Source organism: Homalodisca vitripennis, chromosome 7, assembly GCF_021130785.1.
Source record: "Homalodisca vitripennis isolate AUS2020 chromosome 7, UT_GWSS_2.1, whole genome shotgun sequence".
NCBI classification, from domain to species: Eukaryota; Metazoa; Arthropoda; class Insecta; order Hemiptera; family Cicadellidae; genus Homalodisca; species Homalodisca vitripennis.
In genome coordinates, this window is record NC_060213.1 from 147,183,664 (window position 1) to 147,203,655 (window position 19,992).

At 34.6% G+C, this 19,992-nt stretch overlaps 1 protein-coding gene across 3 annotated transcripts in view; it reads right to left on the bottom strand.

The window, feature by feature from the left end:
* Nucleotides 1–19,992, bottom strand: part of LOC124366479 (neo-calmodulin-like) — a 479,044-nt gene that overhangs the window by 219,613 nt on the left and 239,439 nt on the right. Inside the window, exon 1 of one of the 3 annotated variants that reach the window (XM_046823062.1) lies at nucleotides 926–1,066. The exons of 1 other annotated variant lie outside the window; for it this stretch is intronic. The gene's annotated coding sequence lies outside the window, so the exon portion shown is untranslated. Of the gene's footprint in view, nucleotides 1–925; nucleotides 1,067–19,992 lie in introns of those variants that run through there. One more of the 3 variants, XM_046823063.1, reaches the window with a different exon arrangement.

Consider the following 19,992-nt stretch of genomic DNA (forward strand, 5'->3'; position numbering starts at 1 on the left):
TGTATCTTGAAATGTCGGAAGGTCGAGTTTCATATAGACGTAATTAAACCATACAAATAAATCCAACTTTTATCATTCCCTAAGCTCTAAAGTAATCCGAAATACTAAAAAATGTTACGAGTTAAATCTGTTTTCTGCTGACGAAAATAATTTACTAACTACAATTTGAGTTTACTGAGAAATGTTCAGTTGGTAGCCGGATTACAATGTTCTCGCGATGGTTCTGTCATAAGAATGATGATTTTAAGTCCAATCCTCTATAATCATTTAAATTTGAAATAATTTTTATAAATGTTAAACATTTTGGAAATTATCCAAATTTAAATAGTGCGCGCAAGCTGTAATAAGTAGTTGAACTGAGCAAATAATATAAATATTTATTATTAATTTTTTGTAATTTTTAGAGTCATTAAGGAAGTATTATTCTAGTTAAAAAAGTTTTATTGTATTTAATATGAAATATTATATTTATAAGTAGGTACATTTTTGTTAATGAATTCGTAACTGATACTGCGATTAATTACAGTCGTTTTCGTAGATGTTTCCGCGTTGTCACATTTTTTATAGGCTAATATCGATCTAATTGTATTAGAATTACATCTTAGAAAACCAACTTTTAATTATTGGAGTAAATGCTAATAATACAGTATTAGTTAGTGTAGTGTCTTATCAATTAATTATACATAACAATAGTAGTTGTTTCTGCTATTTGCTTTTATATTAGTTTTTACTGATTCGTATGATTGATGAGATGGTTTATGCATTTTGAAAGTAATTTTTAATATGTCTATTTAGTTAAAAGTTGTAAAATATGTGTTTTTCTGTTCAATTGAGTATGGAACCAAAACTAAAAGTGTGTGAAGGAAAATTACAGCTGAAAAGAAAAAGACAGATCTGAAACAGGTGACAGGCACCAGATACTTACAAAAAGCGGAAGAGTATAAAAGAACACTATAGGTAACCACAAATAGACAAGGAGAGAAGACGAGAGGGGGTGGGTATAGCGAGCAGGTGCGCGTCAAGACACAAGGTTCTGGTCGTGAGGAGTGTCAGTCCGGTGTGCAGGGAAACAGCGTCAGTCCGGGGCGACACGAGGATTCCCGACACTACCCGACACTGTCCGAACACATCAGCTGATTGTTACTGACCTAACAACCGGAAATACTCTACATATCGGATCAGGGGTCTAAATTTGCTGATATGGAATAACTGCAACTATTTATTTAAAAACTGAAGAAGTATTATTTATGTATTTGTTATTAAAATTATTGAGTTATCCATCGAAATACTAGACACAAATTCATTTCTGTATGCCTGTCTGTCTGTCTGTCCACACTATATATCGAGAACGAACTGGCCTATAGACTTCATATGTTGCTTGAGGCTTTATATCCATATAAGGAACATCGATTTCGATAGTAGTGGATATCAGTAGACTGGAATTGGCTGATTGTTAGCGAACATATTTACTTTGATCTGATGTATAACAATAGCAACGAGATGATCATAGAATAAGCAGATTTGTAAACAGAGTTGAATACACTCATGTGACATTTTACTCGTGATGTTTTGTGGATTGGTTAGTAACTCGTTTTACAATGTCGGCCAGTCTGTAGTCAGCTGTATCAGTTTATTCTATAGAGATAACACAGAGTTCGATTATGTGGCATGTCTCTCTATGGGATTTGGCTGAGCACCAGCAAAGCCTATAACTCAGAGTGATACCTCAACAATGTACTGAGCTAAAATATTACAATTTTCCACAGCAACTCCAGCGAAGCTTTACTCGACACGGGGTTAAAATTAAAATATTCCAACAAATATTTTCTTCCATAAGCTATTTAGTGGCCAGGTTTTATAATTTTTTTCTTTGAATTATCCCTTCTTAAAATTTAACTTAAGGCAAGTAGAACTACTTAATTCAGTAGACCTTAATGCTGGTTTTTTGGAGAATATAGAACTCTTGCCATTTCTCGTTGTCTCAAAATTGTACAACTAGTAAGGTGGCACTAGTAAAAGTCATTCAAATAACGGTGAATTACAGTTTTATTAAACACCAAACAGGAGCTCTATACTTATATAATTAAATATTTTAATTGCATAAGGAATTAATTTAGTGGAATTTCAGTCGTTTTTATTGTAATAGTGATGTAGTTATGTTTACAGAAACACGAGTTTAATTTAATTCAATCTTGTATATACATAGAGTAAATCTTACATTGTTTATACCCTAACACAAATATAATGATTTATCTCAAGCAGACAGAGAAGCAGAAACATGTGCAATTGAGGTCAATTTAATATTTTTACTTGTTTAATTTCCAACTCCCACTGGATGGTAAGAAAAGTAAGCATTTGTTTATTTGTTCGTTTCCATATCCACACATTAATTCCCGAAAGGATTTGGCTACTAGATTGAAGTTTTTTTCGTAATACTTATTTATCTTCACAGATGAAACAACCCAATCAATTTCGACAAATGCAGTTAACAGGATAGTGACTTTTTACAGCGTTAGCTTATCCATACAAATGTAATAACAATACTAAAAGTGACAATACTAGAAGTGAAACTCTATATAATATGATTATACTATTAAGTCGGACTATTGTGCTTTTATTTACTCAATTTGTAATCAAGTACAATATTCTTTTTCTCAAATCTGAGCATTTGATTTTGAATAAACAATTAAATCAAACCCCTCACTTAAAGCCTTTTTTTAAGATATAATTAGACTTTTGAGCAAGTTATTTAATTTACATTATTTGTGTAAGATTTAAAAATCTATTTCCTTATAATTCTTACCTCTACTAAGTTATTTTTTTTACTTTGAGATTTTTTAACCACATTTACCGCGTTCTTGTAGGTTAGACTTTGCAGTCCCGTCGCTGAACAACACTTTTTTATTTCATCCTCTCTTTCAATCTTAAAAAAATATTTTAGGATTATCGCCACTAACTTCTTTTATTTAGCTAGGTGTAGATGATGATGAAAATTGTAAATAAATCACGTTTATTACAATCACAGAATTAGCACGAGAAAAATATATTAAAATAACCGAGTGACTAGACTGGTTTCTTTTACAGCTGCAATAACAGCAGGGATTGTATATCTCCCAATATTTGCACAACTTTACTGCTGTGGAAAATTATGCTCTGCACTGCTTGTGATCTTTATAACTTAAAGAAATGAGGAAGGACAGCCACTGACTTCCAATTGGTGAGATCTACCCACACAGATACTCATTGCCATAGCCTAGATGCCTTTCTACAACAATAATGGTTCCCAATATTGTGCTGGAGCAAACTATTACATACAATGCATGTATGGATTTCCTACCAAAACTGTTGCTTGTTGGCGGTCAAAGGTATCACATTATCATCACGTATGCATTTAAATTCGAAGGCAATATTGCTTTAGACGAAAGAATTATTTTTTGGTAGTAATTAAACTAAACAGGACTACACCACATCTTAATGTCACGTAACAGGCTGCACTGAGGTTCCTTGAACATTTCAAATCTATAGCTCGTGCCACTGTCTAGATGTCCGAGACAGACATTCTATCATACAGATAAACATTCATTCCTCCAGTGAAAAAGAGGCTCAGCCAGATTCCACGGTTGGAAGCACCACCAAAGAATTCATTCTTGTCTTTGTAGAAATGAAGTTTCACAATGAAGTTTAATGTCCGAGATGATATCCTTCTCGAAATATCTGGCCACATGATACATTCTTATTTTTCTTCATTAAGATAGGTTTCATAACATTAATAAGAGTTTCCGTGGTCTAGATATGGTGCAACAAAGCAAGAGCACAGAGTAATAAGGTATATACCTTATTACTCTGAGGCAAGAGTGCTTTAAAGTAGAATCACCGATTTCTAAAATTGACTTTCCACTCTTTAATCTATGATTAAATATAAAAATCTTATATACTTGTGCCCGGTTTGTATAAAATATATGTATTCTACTATTTTATCGATACCGTCGTGGTTTTCTCTGAGGCCAATGCTAACTCTCAGACTACTCTCTTGGAGTGACAAAAAATATCACCAATCTCAGTGTTGATTATATAGACATGAAGCCTCATACACAATTTAAAGTCTATAGGTCATTTCGTTTTCGAGATATTGTGCCGACAGATAGACTAGACAGAGATACAGCCGAGATATTGTGCCGACAGATAGACTAGACATAGATACAGCCGAGACAGTGACAGAATTTGTTTACGTTCAGCCAAGAAGAACTTTCAATTTAGATTGTACGATTTTACGATTGTACATGTACGAAAAAATATACCTTACATATTTAATATAACAAGGTGTAGGATTATTTCTTAAGGAAGTCGAAATTCATGAAGAAAGGCATAAATAGCTATTCAGAAAGAACAAAATATTTGTAAAGTATATATACTGCCAAATAGACTAAATAGGGCCTCACTTTTTTCATTTGTTAACTTGCTACTTTCTAACTGGGTCCGCAAGTAGAGTAAAATAAAAATGTAACCAAGAAATATTATTACTTATTATACAAATTATATCTATACATATAAATCTATATAGGTAATTACTTTTCCTACGTTTCGCCGTTATTTACAATAGATGTAAGAAAATAAATGTACTAGAACGTAACTAAGAATATCCCCAATTTATTAGTTTCAAAATTCTGGAAACCTGTATCTTTGGCTTCCTGAAAACCATTATTTTGTTTACTCTCGCAGATTTTACTCGGATCTGCAGGCCTTGAACAAAAACTCTGTTACTCTTGAACACTTGCTGGAAATCATATTACTTACTTCGTCATTCATTTAGCAACTTGTACAAAAATGACGTCATAAGGGTATCCCAAACAGAACAGATGTTTTAAGTTTTTTACGTCAGAGGATGAAATCTTACCATTATTTTATTTCCTCTGCAAACCGACCACTACACTTGATATAGTTTGAGGACATTTTCACTTTCTCTTCAAACAGTTACAGTTAAAGTACCATCACAATAACAAAATCTTGTACAGTGTTCACTGACAGCCTCCTTTGATCACAACGAACTGGCAATATTTTCAATTTTAATATAATAGTTGTAATAACTCTTGCAATATTTCAGTCCCGACGATACTTCCTTGTAAACAGTTCAGTTCTGGGAGCTGTGCAGATCTATAGTGACTAACCGTCTTTACATTTAAAATATTTAAGCTCGTAAAAAAGTGTACTTTAAAATAATTTGTTAGAGTATCCAAATAATGGTTAAAATGCATATTTTGTAAGTTGTAAATGGTTTTACGATTTAACTTAATGTAACTGAAGTGAAGAAAGAATCTTGACTGAGATCACAAAAAAGAATGGTTCTCTGGTTTTAACATTACGTCAACTAAACATATGGGTAAGTTAAAATCTCACTTTGTACCATATATACCATAAAATGACTATGTGTTACGATCCCCAGAAGAGTCACTTCTGTCAGGTATATATCTCCGAGTTGAACCTACAATTAGTACAGCAAAACCGATGTTTCACTTAAAGCTGGGAAACTCTATAGATGTCCAGGATCAGCACATCTCTAAAGCAAATTTCGAGATATTGGGGTAAAAGGCTGTGCTGTGGAGGATGACTATAGGAGTGGGTGGAGCCCATTTAGAGCTAGACTATTGCTAGCCTGGACATGTGGGAGAGGTGTCTCCTGCCCACTTTGACAGGAGAGGCTGGAGCAGAGCTGGCACGGTGACACGCCTGAGACTTACTAGTACGAGTAGATAGTCAGTTATTCCTCCTCATAGGATCTCCACAGGAACAGCTCCCACCCCCGCCTTATCTATCCTGAATATCCTGACACGCTGGAAACAAGCACAGGTATTTTTAGGACTAGGTCAGATTAGGAGTTTCTCAGCTTCTTGTCCTAACTGAACAAAACACCCCTATACAGATCTTTAAAGTGGTTATTTTGGTTTCTTTGCCTAATTATTCAATGGTAATACAAGTATTATTTGCGTGCCTGGCAGTGTATGTCTTTAAAAAAATATAATATCAGAAAAACCCATTGTTTATATTTTTTACTCTTTTGATAACTTTCCATTTCGACCTGACAAAAAGGTGAATAGCTGAAATCAATTTGTTACTTAGGAAACATTACCATATAAGGTCGTTTCCTTATAACGTGCAATTAGGCTCTAAGCTCATATATTAGGATCAGTCTACTCACAAAAGACGACAACTTAGGATATCAACTTGCAATAGCTGTATACTTATTTCGCTAACTAAATATACAAACTATATACAATATTGTGTGTTGATCTCATGAGAGAATGTTTCTTGAATGTAGTTGTATTTTATAAAAGTACATGGAGTTCAATAAAAATGATTTATTGCATCATACATACAACATTAACGTAATCACTGTAAATAAACACTGTTATTGGGTCTTGTGTCCATCATGGAAATTTTTAAATTCTACAATTATAATATTTTGCAATTCAAATTAAGTAACTGTAGTATATTTTTCATTCCCTCGTATTTATTTTGAAAACATACAGGAATTGCATATTTGTGGTTTTGAGAATCTGTGAGGGAAAAATCATATGAAACTCAATAACTCACCTATCATACTTTATTAAGCTCTCGTGTAAACTGACGTTAACTCTGCTATGGCAACGTCGCCCAACTTCCCATTCAGCCCAGCCACCCCCTCCCACAACCCTCCACCAAACCACCCATTTAATATTAATCCGTCCTTTGATTTTATTTGCCCACAACCGAGCATTGATCTATAACTGTCTTTCATTTTCTTTAACCGACCCCGACCACCAGCCAAGCCTCGTGCTGCTCTTTTATAAATTCATGTAAATCCTAATCCCCTTTATTGGAAAATTTGCATTTAAAATTAGCTAAGCGTCTTTACGACTTAATCGATAGTTATAAAGTACTGTATTAGCTTTGACCTCTAAAAATTCAATTTACAAAAAACTGTCTACTAATTAACAAATAATGATTTTCTATATTCCCTCCTGTTGTTATTGACGAGTGTCGTGGGTCTAAGTATCTAGGAAATAGGCGTCTATTTAATGGCGTCTTGGTGGAATACGGTTCGTCCCATTGTCCAAAAACTGACCCAACTTAACCACTACCAAAATGAACCATGTTTCCCCCGTTTTATCATGTTTGAATCCGTGGACTTAATACCCTTCAAAACATCTCCTCCATATTAAGGAAAACCTTGCAGGGATTAGTATCTAAGATCATCTTGCCTATGTACAAATTAAGTCCCATTAAGTCTACAGGTCAATAGCTCTATTCGTTCCCGAGATATGTCCCGGAGTAACATGCTTCAATAACGCGCAGCAAAATTAAGTGCAGGGGCATGCAACACCATCAAACTAGGTCTTGACTACATACAAATATTTTTCTTACAAACTTTCAAAATTATATCTTAGTTCGTTTTCGAGATATTCAGCGAACAGACAAGTAACTTTTATTGCACTCTCCAGCACTCTCAGTGACAAGCTTTACTAAAGGATCTTTCGATAAATGACATGTGAGAGACATGTGTGAGGGAATGTATTATTATTATTTATTAATGCTCTAAATAAGAACAGATAAAAAAATCCCAACACTTTAAATTTGAATGCATCTTGTAATATTTGGATACCTCTGTCAACAGGTCGAAACTCATTTATCTTTTATAATTAAATACTTTGTTTGGGATTGAATCAAGCTTCTCTCCTTGTAAGGAGGACGTACTTACTTCAGTCGTATTTTAATAAGGTGTGCTAAAAGGAAACTGTACAATCCCACTTCAAAACGTGTATCAAACTTGGACCCTCACGGTTAGAGAATCTCAGATTTATCCATAGGCTGTATTGAAGTCCCGGGGGGTAGAGCTGCGTGGTATTAGCAATTATAAAATTATGTCCTATCAAAGTAAAATAAAAAAAACCCAAGTTTGCTACATTTTCAGGTTTATCCGTTACAGTATTAAAGGTTGGGGTAAAAACGTTTTAGAAAACAATGTGAACAACATGGAACTGTCTATAAAATACTACTAAAATACCCAAATACAATTTTATAAATCGTTACTACTTAATCAGGTTTACAAATTTTATCTGTAAAAATATCCTAGTTGTGCAGTACTATTAACATCATATTTGTCAATTTTATATTTCAGAAAATACTCAACAGGCTATCAAAGTTGCTCAGAGAACGAACAGTATTTCGCCCCCTGCAGAGCACCATTCAACAAACTAAACCCAATGTTTGATGGTTTAACAGCTCAATCAGATACAATCAGGATTATAACTGCTAATGTGCCGTCCCACTACCACACCAGAATAGCCATTATATCCGCTGTATGGCCGCTTCATTATTGTTTTAGTGCTCAGCAATCAATAAAATCAATAGCACAATGAGAGATACAATCAGGATTATAACTGCCATCGTGCAATCCCACTATCACACTAATACAGATATTATATTCGGTGTATGGGCGATCCATTATTGTTTTAGTGTTCAGCAATCAATAAAATCAATAGCACAATGAGAGATACAATCAGGATTATAACTGCCATCGTGCCGTCCCACTATCACACTAATACAGATATTATATTCGGTGTATGGGCGATCCATTATTGTTTTAGTGTTCAGCAATCAATAAAATCAATAGCACAATGAGAGATACAATCAGGATTATAACTGCCATCGTGCAATCCCACTATCACACTAATACAGATATTATATTCGGTGTATGGGCGATCCATTATTGTTTTAGTGTGTCAGCAATCAATAAAATCAATAGCACAATGAGAGATACAATCAGGATTATAACTGCCATCGTGCCGTCCCACTATCACACTAATACAGATATTATATTCGGTGTATGGGCGATCCATTATTGTTTTAGTGTCAGCAACCTCAATAAAATCAATAGCACAATGAGAGATACAATCAGGATTATAACTGCCAATCGTGCCGGCCCACTATCACACTAATACAGATATTATATTCGGTGTATGGGCGATCCATTATTGTTTTAGTGTTTAAACCTCAATACAATCAATGGAACAATGAGATATACAATGAGGATTAATAACTGCCAAAGTGCCATCCCACTATTAAACCTGGATAGCCATTACATAAGGTGTATGGGCGATCCATTATTGTTTTAGTGTTCAGATATCAATAAAATCAATAACACAATGAAAGATACAATCAGGATTAATATCCAATATGCTATCTCACTGACACATCAGCATAGCCAGTATATCCTCCGTTTGGACGTTAATAATTGTTTTCGTGTTCAAACATCAATAAAATCAATAGAACAAAGAGACATACAATCAGGATTATAACTGCCAACGTCCCGTCCTACTATGGCAGTAACACAGCCATTATATCCGTTGTCTGTGCGCTCCATTACTGTTTTAGTGTTTAAATACCAATAATATCAATGGCACAATGCGAGATACAATCAGGTTCATAACTGCTAAGTGCCGTGCCACTATTAAACCTGGATAGCCATTATATTCGGTGTATGGGCGATCCATTATTGTTTTAGTGTTCAAACATCAATAAAATCAATGGCACATGAGAGATACAATCAGAATTATAACTGCCATCGTACCGTCCCACTATCACAGGAACATAGCCATTATATCCGTTGTCTGTGCGATACATTATTGTTTTAGTGTTTAAACATCAATAAAATTAATGGTATTATTGCGATGTAATACAAACTGTACAATATGAATTAAGTTCTTGAGAATTAACGCGTTACTGTACATATATAAGGACGTGGGTATGGTTTTTAAAATATGCCAATTTTGTACTGAACAGCAGTTTTATTACCACCAAGGTGCACGTAACATAATATTTTATGTATATGAACGGAAAGGGAGAGAAATAAACTTTTTGTACAGTGTAAATTTGTCATGGCACTGATTCCAAAGAGCTTTGTATTACAGAAACAGGTCACCATTATTTAGCTGTGAATGTCAAACTTACCTGTAATCCTTGTCTATGTACTCAGTTCTGGAGTTCTAGATATAATAATAAACGTTTTGTACAGTGTAAATGTTGTCATGGCACTGATTGTAAAGAGCTTTGTATTACAGAAACAGGTCACCATTATTTAGCTGTGAATGTCAAACTTACCTGTAATCCTTGTCTATGTACTCAGTTCTGGAGTTCTAGATATAATAATAAACGTTTTGTACAATGTAAATGTTGTCATGGCACTGATTGTAAAGAGCTTTGTATTACAGAAACAGGTCACCATTATTTAGCTGTGAATGTCAAACTTACCTGTAATCCTTGTCTATGTACTCAGTTCTGCAGTTCTACATATAATAATAAACGTTTTGTACAGTGTAAATGTTGTCATGGCACTGATTGCAAAGAGCTTTGTATTACAGAAACAGGTCACCATTATTTAGCTGTGAATGTCAAACTTACCTGTAATCCTTGTCTATGTACTCAGTTCTGGAGTTCTAGATATAATAATAAACGTTTTGTACAATGTAAATGTTATCATGGCACTGATTGTAAAGAGCTTTGTATTACAGAAACAGGTCACCATTATTTAGCTGTGAATGTCAAACTTACCTGTAATCCTTGTCTATGTACTCAGTTCTGGAGTTCTAGATATAATAATAAACGTTTTGTACAGTGTAAATGTTGTCATGGCACTGATTGCAAAGAGCTTTGTATTACAGAAACAGGTCACCATTATTTAGCTGTGAATGTCAAACTTACCTGTAATCCTTGTCTATGTACTCAGTTCTGCAGTTCTACATATAATAATAAACGTTTTGTACAGTGTAAATGTTGTCATGGCACTGATTGCAAAGAGCTTTGTATTACAGAAACAGGTCACCATTATTTAGCTGTGAATGTCAAGCTTACCCGTAATACTTGTCTATGTACTCAGTTTTGGAGTTCTAGATACAATAATAAACGTTTTGTACAATGTAAATGTTGTCATGGCACTGATTTCAAAGAGCTTTGTATTACAGAAACAGGTCACCATTATTTAGCTGTGAATGTCAAACTTACCTGTAATCCTTGTCTATGTACTCAGTTCTGCAGTTCTACATATAATAATAAACGTTTTGTACAGTGTAAATGTTGTCATGGCACTGATTGCAAAGAGCTTTGTATTACAGAAACAGGTCACCATTATTTAGCTGTGAATGTCAAACTTACCTGTAATCCTTGTCTATGTACTCAGTTCTGCAGTTCTACATATAATAATAAACGTTTTGTACAGTGTAAATGTTGTCATGGCACTGATTGCAAAGAGCTTTGTATTACAGAAACAGGTCACCATTATTTAGCTGTGAATGTCAAGCATACCTGTAATCCTTTTCTATGTACTCAGTACTGGAATTATACATATAATAGTAAACGTTTTGTACAGTGTAATTTTTGTCATGGCATGTATTTCAAAGATAACATTATTCATATTATTATATTATATAAGTTTTGAACGATAGGCAAATCTCACTTATACATCGTGTGGAAAAAAGGGGTTTTTCTCGGAACCCATCCATGTATATTTAACAGCATAGTACATAAATTGATTTTATTATTTTGTAAATTAAAGCCTTTTACAGATTTAGTGTACTTCATGTATAGCTTCTATGATAATAAACTATTTATTTTAGGGAAGATGCTAATATCAGGACTAGCCGGATATACAGTAGAAGCGAAACATTAAAACATATGTAATACCTGTATGTCGAGATACAATGATGAAGTTGTTAAGGTATGTTTAATTACTCGAGTTGCAGTAATCCTGTTGCACATAACAAATGTACCTCTCTTTATTTCGGTGAAACGATCTACATGTTTTATGGACTCCACAAATAACGATATACTTAATTTTGCTTATGTGATGAGACAGGTGGGCTGAACACAGTGTTTTGTTTCAAGTTATGGGTCAATAAAAATTTGCTATCAATAAAAAACTAATGTATGTTAAAAAGGGTTCATGTCAATAAAACGTTGACAATAATCTTTGATAAACTCTCTGAATACGAAAAGTTCAACATTTGAAATAATTATTTTATTGTTTATAAAATACTATATTACCGGAATATAAATAATTTTGTAATATAATTAGTATGACAACTAACTTTGATAGTGAGAACTAAATGTTTAACTCTGGTAATTGGATCAGCGTTATCGAAGCCGTACTCAAGAGCTTGAAAAAATGCATTTCTCTCTGTCTGTCTGTCTCTCATAAGGTATCTCGAGATCGAACTGACCTGTAGACTACCTCTACTGAAGCAAACAGGTCTTCAGTTGTAGATAAAAATAAGTAACTCTTATTCAAAGTGAATTTTATATTTTATATTTAGATGAAAACATGAAAGCGAATTTTGGATTTGTAACTAGATAAATTTAGATCAAACATCATTTAGGTTCTTTAAGATCAGTTTACATTAGAGGTAATAACAATCGCATAATACATTATTACTGAGCGTAAATAAGGCTTATCACTAGGGAAAAACTCATTTCGGATAGTCAGTACCCGATATCTAGAGAATAAACTAATCTTTAGACTAAATTTTGCAGGAACGTAAGATTTACAAGATTGGTATTTGGCTGAACGTTACCAAACATTGTACAATGCTCTTATAGGTAACCATTATAACAAAGAAGAATTTGCAGAAGAAATAAATTAGACCTAACTGAGTACAGTCGTATGAAATGTAACCATGTGACATAGCAACACAAGGACTATTGCGTATCCAGAGAGACCCACTTCTCCCTGATAATTGAGTGCAACTAAACTGAGTACAGTCGTATCAAATATAAACATGGTATGTAGCAACACATGGACTATTGCGTATCCAGTGAGGCCCACTTCTCCCTGATAATTGAGTACAACTAAAATGAGTACAGTCGTATGAAATGTAACCATGTGACATAGCAACACATGGACTATTGCGTATCCAGAGAGACCCACTTCTCCCTGATAATTGAGTACAACTAAAATGAGTACAGTCGTATCAAATATAAACATGTGACGTAGCAACACATGGACTATTGCGTATCCAGAGAGACCCACTTCTCCCTGATAATTGAGTACAACTAATCTGAGTACAGTCGTATCAAATATAAACATGGGATGTAGCAACATATGGACTATTGCGTATCCAGAGCGACCCACTTCTCCCTGATAATTGAGTACAACTAAACTGAGTACAGTCGTATCAAATATAAACATGGGATGTAGCAACACATGGACTATTGCGTATCCAGTGAGGCCAACTTCCCCTGATAATTGAGTACAACTAATCTGAGTACAGTCGTATCAAATATAAACATGGGATGTAGCAACATATGGACTATTGCGTATCCAGTGAGGTCCACTTCTCCCTGATAATTGAGTACAACTAAACTGAGTACAGTCGTATCAAATATAAACATGTGACGTAGCAACACATGGACTATTGCGTATCCAGAGAGACCCACTTCTCCCTGATAATTGAGTACAACTAAACTGAGTACAGTCGTATCAAATATAAACATGGGATGTATTGCGTATCCAGTGAGGCCAACTTCCCCTGATAATTGAGTACAACTAATCTGAGTACAGTCGTATCAAATATAAACATGGGATGTAGCAACATACGGACTATTGCGTATCCAGTGAGGCCCACTTCTCCCTGATAATTGCGTGCAACTAAACTGAGTACAGTCGTATCAAATATAAACATGGGATGTAGCAACATATGGACTATTGCGTATCCAGAGAGACCCACTTCTCCCTGATAATTGAGTACAACTAAACTGAGTACAGTCGTATCAAATATAAACATGGGATGTATTGCGTATCCAGTGAGGCCAACTTCCCCTGATAATTGAGTACAACTAATCTGAGTACAGTCGTATCAAATATAAACATGGGATGTAGCAACATATGGACTATTGCGTATCCAGTGAGGTCCAATTCTCCCTGATAATTGCGTGCAACTAAACTGAGTACAGTCGTATCAAATATAAACATGGGATGTAGCAACACATGGACTATTGCGTATCCAGTGAGGCCCACTTCTAGCTGATAATTGCGTACAACTAAACTGAGTAGAGTCGTATCAAATATAAACATGGGATGTAGCAACAAATGGACTATTGCGTATCCAGTGAGGCCCACTTCTCCCTGATAATTGAGTACAACTAAAATGAGTACAGTCGTATCAAATATAACCATGTGACATAGCAACACATGGACTATTGCGTATCCAGAGAGACCCACTTCTCCCTGATAATTGAGTACAACTAAAATGAGTAAAGTCGTATCAAATATAAACATGTGACGAAGCAACACATGGACTATTGCGTATCCAGAGAGACCCACTTCTCCCTGATAATTGAGTACAACTAAACTGAGTACAGTCGTATCAAATATAAAAATGGGATGTAGCAACAAATGGACTATTGCGTATCCAGTGAGGCCCACTTCTACCTGATAATTGCGTACAACTAAACTGAGTACAGTCGTATCAAATATAAACATGGGATGTATTGCGTATCCAGTGAGGCCCACTTCTCCCTGATAATTGAGCACAACTAAACTGAGTACAGTCGTATGAAATGTAACCATGTGACATAGCAACACATGGACTATTGCGTATCCAGTGAGACCAACTTCTCCCTGATAATTGAGTACAACTAAACTGAGTACAGTTGTATCAAATATAAAAATGGGATGTAGCAACACATGGACTATTGCGTATCCAGTGAGGCCCACTTCTACCTGATAATTGCGTACAACTAAACTGAGTACAAATATAAACATGGGATGTATTGCGTATCCAGTGAGGCCAACTTCCCCTGATAATGGCGTACAACTAAACTGAGTACAGTCGTATCAAATATAAACATGTGACATAGCAACACACGGACTATTGCGTATCCAGAGAGACCCACTTCTCCCTGATAATTGAGTACAACTAAACTGAGTACAGTCGTATCAAATATAAAAATGGGATGTAGCAACACATGGACTATTGCGTATCCAGTGAGGTTCACTTCTACCTGATAATTGCGTACAACTAAACTGAGTACAGTCGTATCAAATATAAAAATGGGATGTATTGCGTATCCAGTGATAATTGAGTACAACTAAACTGAGTACAGTCGTATGAAATGTAACCATGTGACATAGCAACACATGTAATATTGCGTATCCAGTGAGACCCACTTCTCCCTGATAATTGAGTACAACTAAACTGAGTCCAGTCGTATGAAATGTAACCATGTGACATAGCAACACATGGACTATTGGGTATCCAGTGAGACCCACTTCTCCCTGATAATTGAGTACAACTAAACTGAGTACAGCCGTATCAAACATAAACATGGGATGTAGCAACACATGGACTATTGTGTATCAAGTAAGGCCCACTTCTCCCTGATAATTGAGTACAACTAAACTGAGTACAGTCGTATCAAATATAAACATGGGATGTATTGCGTATCCAGTGAGGCCAACTTCCCCTGATAATGGCGTACAACTAAACTGAGTACAGTCGTATCAAATATAAACATGTGACATAGCAACACACGGACTATTGCGTATCCAGTGAGGCCCTCTTCTCCCTGATAATTGCGTACATCTAAACTGAGTACAGTTGTATGAAATATAAACATGGGATGTAGCAACACACGGACTATTGCGTATCCAGTGAGGCCCACTTCTCTCTGATAATTGCGTACAACTAAACTGAGTCCAGTCGTATCAAATGTAAACATGTGACAGCAACACATGGACTATTGCGTATCCAGTGAGGCCCACTTCTCAGATAATTGCGTGCAGTCCAGGAGAGCGTTCTTGGCAATTCTCCGCGAGATCTTGTAATTTTGCTTTTTGGCCACTTAACTTTACTCGGTTATATGTTTCACTTTCCTTACTGTTTGCGATTATTTTGATATTGTTTAACGTTTAAATATTATTTATCACTGTTTCCATTAATATACTTTTCATATGTTAACTAGTGGCCCCGTGCTGCTCCGCAGCTTTACTCGATATTGTAATTAGGTGTGTGGGGAGGGGAGGGGAGATGCGCGACAAAGGAAGGTAAAATTATTTACCTCGTAAAAGGAGAAAATTGTATATGAGGAGTATTATACTTAGTCAAGGAATCATAACACATCATTAAAGAAATTTAATCACTTTTACATGTTGTTCCAGCCTCTTTCACAAAAGGACCATCGAATTTCATAATACTTCTTCCAAACCAAACTTCTTACCAGTCCTAAATACTCTGTTCTTTCCCTCTTTTTGGGCTTCGGCCTTTGCCTCACGAGGGCCAGTTAAAAGTGGTCTTGCCTTTAGTCCTCTAAATGTCTGGATCAACAGCTACATAACTTTTATGAAGTGTTTCCCTCATAAGTGTAATAGAAATCTCCTTCAGGACACTATAATGCCCATTATCTCGATTTCCGGAGAATATCAACCTAGTCATTCATAGTCCCTTCAGAACCATAATTAACAATTATATCACCATTTTCTCGTTAAACTCGAAACAAACAATTAGGAAATAGCTCACTCTCACTCTGAAAATCAGCATTTCCTACATACTGGTAATTGGCGCTGATTACATGTTTATCAGCAGCAGCATTTTTAATACTTTGCCCATATGTTTCAACCCCAAAAATAAAATTTATAAATGCACGCCACTTCTTAGCAATGTGGTCAATATCAGTTAAGCGAACCTCATGGGGTATATCTTCCGTTCCCAATACACAATGCGAGATTGTCTAAAATAAACAGTTGCCATCACCCATAATGGGAGTCACTTCAAAATTGTTGATGGTTGTAGAACCACACCTCATTAAATTAAGATTAGCTGGTGGAGGTACCAGTCGTCTTCTTTCAGAGGAAGAAGGATGAGATGTCATTAAAATCAGCACCATCAGGAACCTGTCTTTTTTTGTGGTTAAAGGACCACACGTCATTAAATTTGTTCCTTCACTCTAGTATTCCTGCGAGCGAGTTTTTTTCCTTCCAAGACAAATTATTCAAATTAAAAAATACTTACAGAGCAACTAAAGGAATGTATACAGTGGCGAGACTAATAGCTACATTAAACTTACAACAACAAGTTAAAATAATCTGAATGTAATCAAATCTACAGTTGACACTGAATGTAAAAACCTCTCTTGAGATGACAAAGGTTTCACGTCATAAACGTCTCCAACATCATGCAAAATAATATATATTGTTAGGTTTACACATTAATATGTGGATTGAACGTGCCTATGATGAAATAGGTTTAGTTTATAGATGTTTTATACAATATGTTGAAATGACGCTAGCTAATAAAGAGTTATTATTATTAGCTTTATATTTTCCGTTTATAATCTATTTCCGTATATACATAGAAAACCTATTGCTCATAAAAATTAAATATTGTTAGCTTATAAAACAGTAAGAAAAATAACTTAATCATTACTACTTTTTACAAATTAAATGTGTATCAACTATTCATACCTTAAGTATATTAAGTTACGTAAAGTGTGACCAAATACACAATGTTAAATAGTTGTTATGCACACCAATATATAATATCCCACTTATCCGTAAACCACTGCTCACTCAATAGTTTTATTTTAAACTATACAGCAAATGGTTTAAACGGTTACAGTTTTACACTAAATGGCGATATAGTTTTCAGTGATGCCTAAATGAAGAGCTAAGTCAGTGTACCGGGTGCCAACAACAAGATAAACCGGCTGAGATCATTCCAACCACTTAGGAGAGTCGGCCGCGCTGCTGCAAACAAGCCAGAGAGAACAATATGTTTTTATGATCCTGTTGCATCTCTTGTTTCTATTGTCCTGTAACAATGGGCCTCGGGGTCTGAAATTGTCAGCAGTGACGTCACAATAACGTCTACAAAATGTTTGTAAAGTTTCAATTCTTTTCTACTGACATTTACAAAGCACTGAGACACGTCAGAATTAACAACCGTCTTTGTTTTAACCCATCGTCATTATTTGCTCCCATTCGGAGTAGCAACGAAATACTACTGTAATTTAATCTAGAGGACTACATTACTGCGCCCCTCCCGCACTAACCGCGGCTCTGTGCTACTAGCCTTGCTACTGCGGTACACACGTTATACAGTCCAGGAGTACACACTCTATAGACTCTAACCTGAGTACATTTAGTGAGAGAAATCGATCGTCAGCCACTAACCTTGGTGAAGATCGAAATGGCATTGCATCGAACAATAATGAAAAAATCATGTGTCTCAGTTTATATTTCTCTTACCTTGACACGCATACTCAAAATAGACCAGTAATAATAGTTATTTTATTGTTAGGCAACTGCATAAACAGACAGGAAATTACCACTTTTAAATTCTTTAAATGGTTAGCTGACTGTTGCTTTTAAGTATAAGGTAATAAATATCATCTGTATTTTATCAAATTATATTTTCATATTTTTTATTTCGCATTTCGATCACTACAAAACTAGTGTCGCTGTCAATCAATTTCAGTTTTAGAAAAAGTTTCTTTGTAGATAAAATAAAACTAGATTTCGTGCTTATAAAATGCGAGTCGGCTCCTGGAATGCTAAGGGCAAAATATTCTGAAAGAGGTCAATAATTATAGAAATAAAATAATTACATTGCTTCATTTAATAATTTTTAATTTGATTTTAACGTAATTTACAAATAATGTTATTATATACTTGCAGAACGTTCATACGGATTTTAGTTAACAACTACACAAGTCATAAGAAATATATACGTATACATGTAATCGGACAGTCTTTACTACTCAAAATCAAACTGTTTATTATGTATTGTTATTTTTGTCGTTTATATATTTTTGTTCTACTATTATTTGAAAATTGTGATATATTGTAAAATTATTAAAGGCATAAAAAACCCACTCAATATTAGGTATTAGTTTATACAAACATAGATCCGCAGTTTGAAATCTACATAAAATAATATCGAACAGTTCATTTTCTAGAAAAGTCCAATACATAACATAACATTTTTAACGTGGTGTTATTTTTCTAGAATTACTAGAACAATTAACTGACAAAATAATATTAAGGTACGAGGAGCCAAGAGCAAATTTGCTGTGTATAAGAAAAAAATATAGCTTTTCTTGATATCGATAGAGGAAATTTTGGTCAGAATAAATCGATGCACGCTATTTTAGGTGGAGTTAAAATAGAAGGATACCGTAAAAGTTAATATATGAGACAATCGTTTTTCCATAGATTATATTTTTCCTAGTTACATAAACTTAAAATCACCTGTCATACTCATAAATTAATGGACTAATAGTTTTATCACCTCAGGGAAATAGATAAAGAGATTGTAAAGATTACTACTTTAAGGGTTTAAAGATGATTTTCCCACGCTGATTTATTCACTGAGAATTAGCAAACTCAATATTTCGCAGAGCCGGAAACAATTAATTTCTGTCTATTTGTCAAACTGCCTTATGAAATTGTGCGTGAAGCTTAATTTCAATATGAGAAAACACTGACTCCGATTATGGTGACTGCCACTCCTTGTCAGTTGGCAGAATGTTAGTGAATATTTTTACATAGCAATGAGAAAATAGCAGAATAAATAAACTTGTAAATAAACTCAGTATACTCAAATGAAATTTTAATATGTGACGTATTAAAACATGTAGCCTAACTATTCCAACACACACAACATCATTTTGTGGTAACGTTTGTAGACTTTTATTACAATTTAAACACGGAAAGGAAACTCAATTTAATGAAAAAAATAATTTATAATTTTGCGGGATATCTTAGGTTAGATTTCGTCTGTAGATTTTAAATTTACAGAATCTTTGTTTCAACATAGACAAGAATGAGTTCTATGATTGTACATGTCAAACCATGATATTTGGCTGATCGTCATTGAAGCCTATCAGTCAGTACGCTGACACAATTTCTGTTCTGTTTTGCCGGGTGGTGTAAAAATGTAGTTGTCTTTTGATCGACATTATATCTATAAA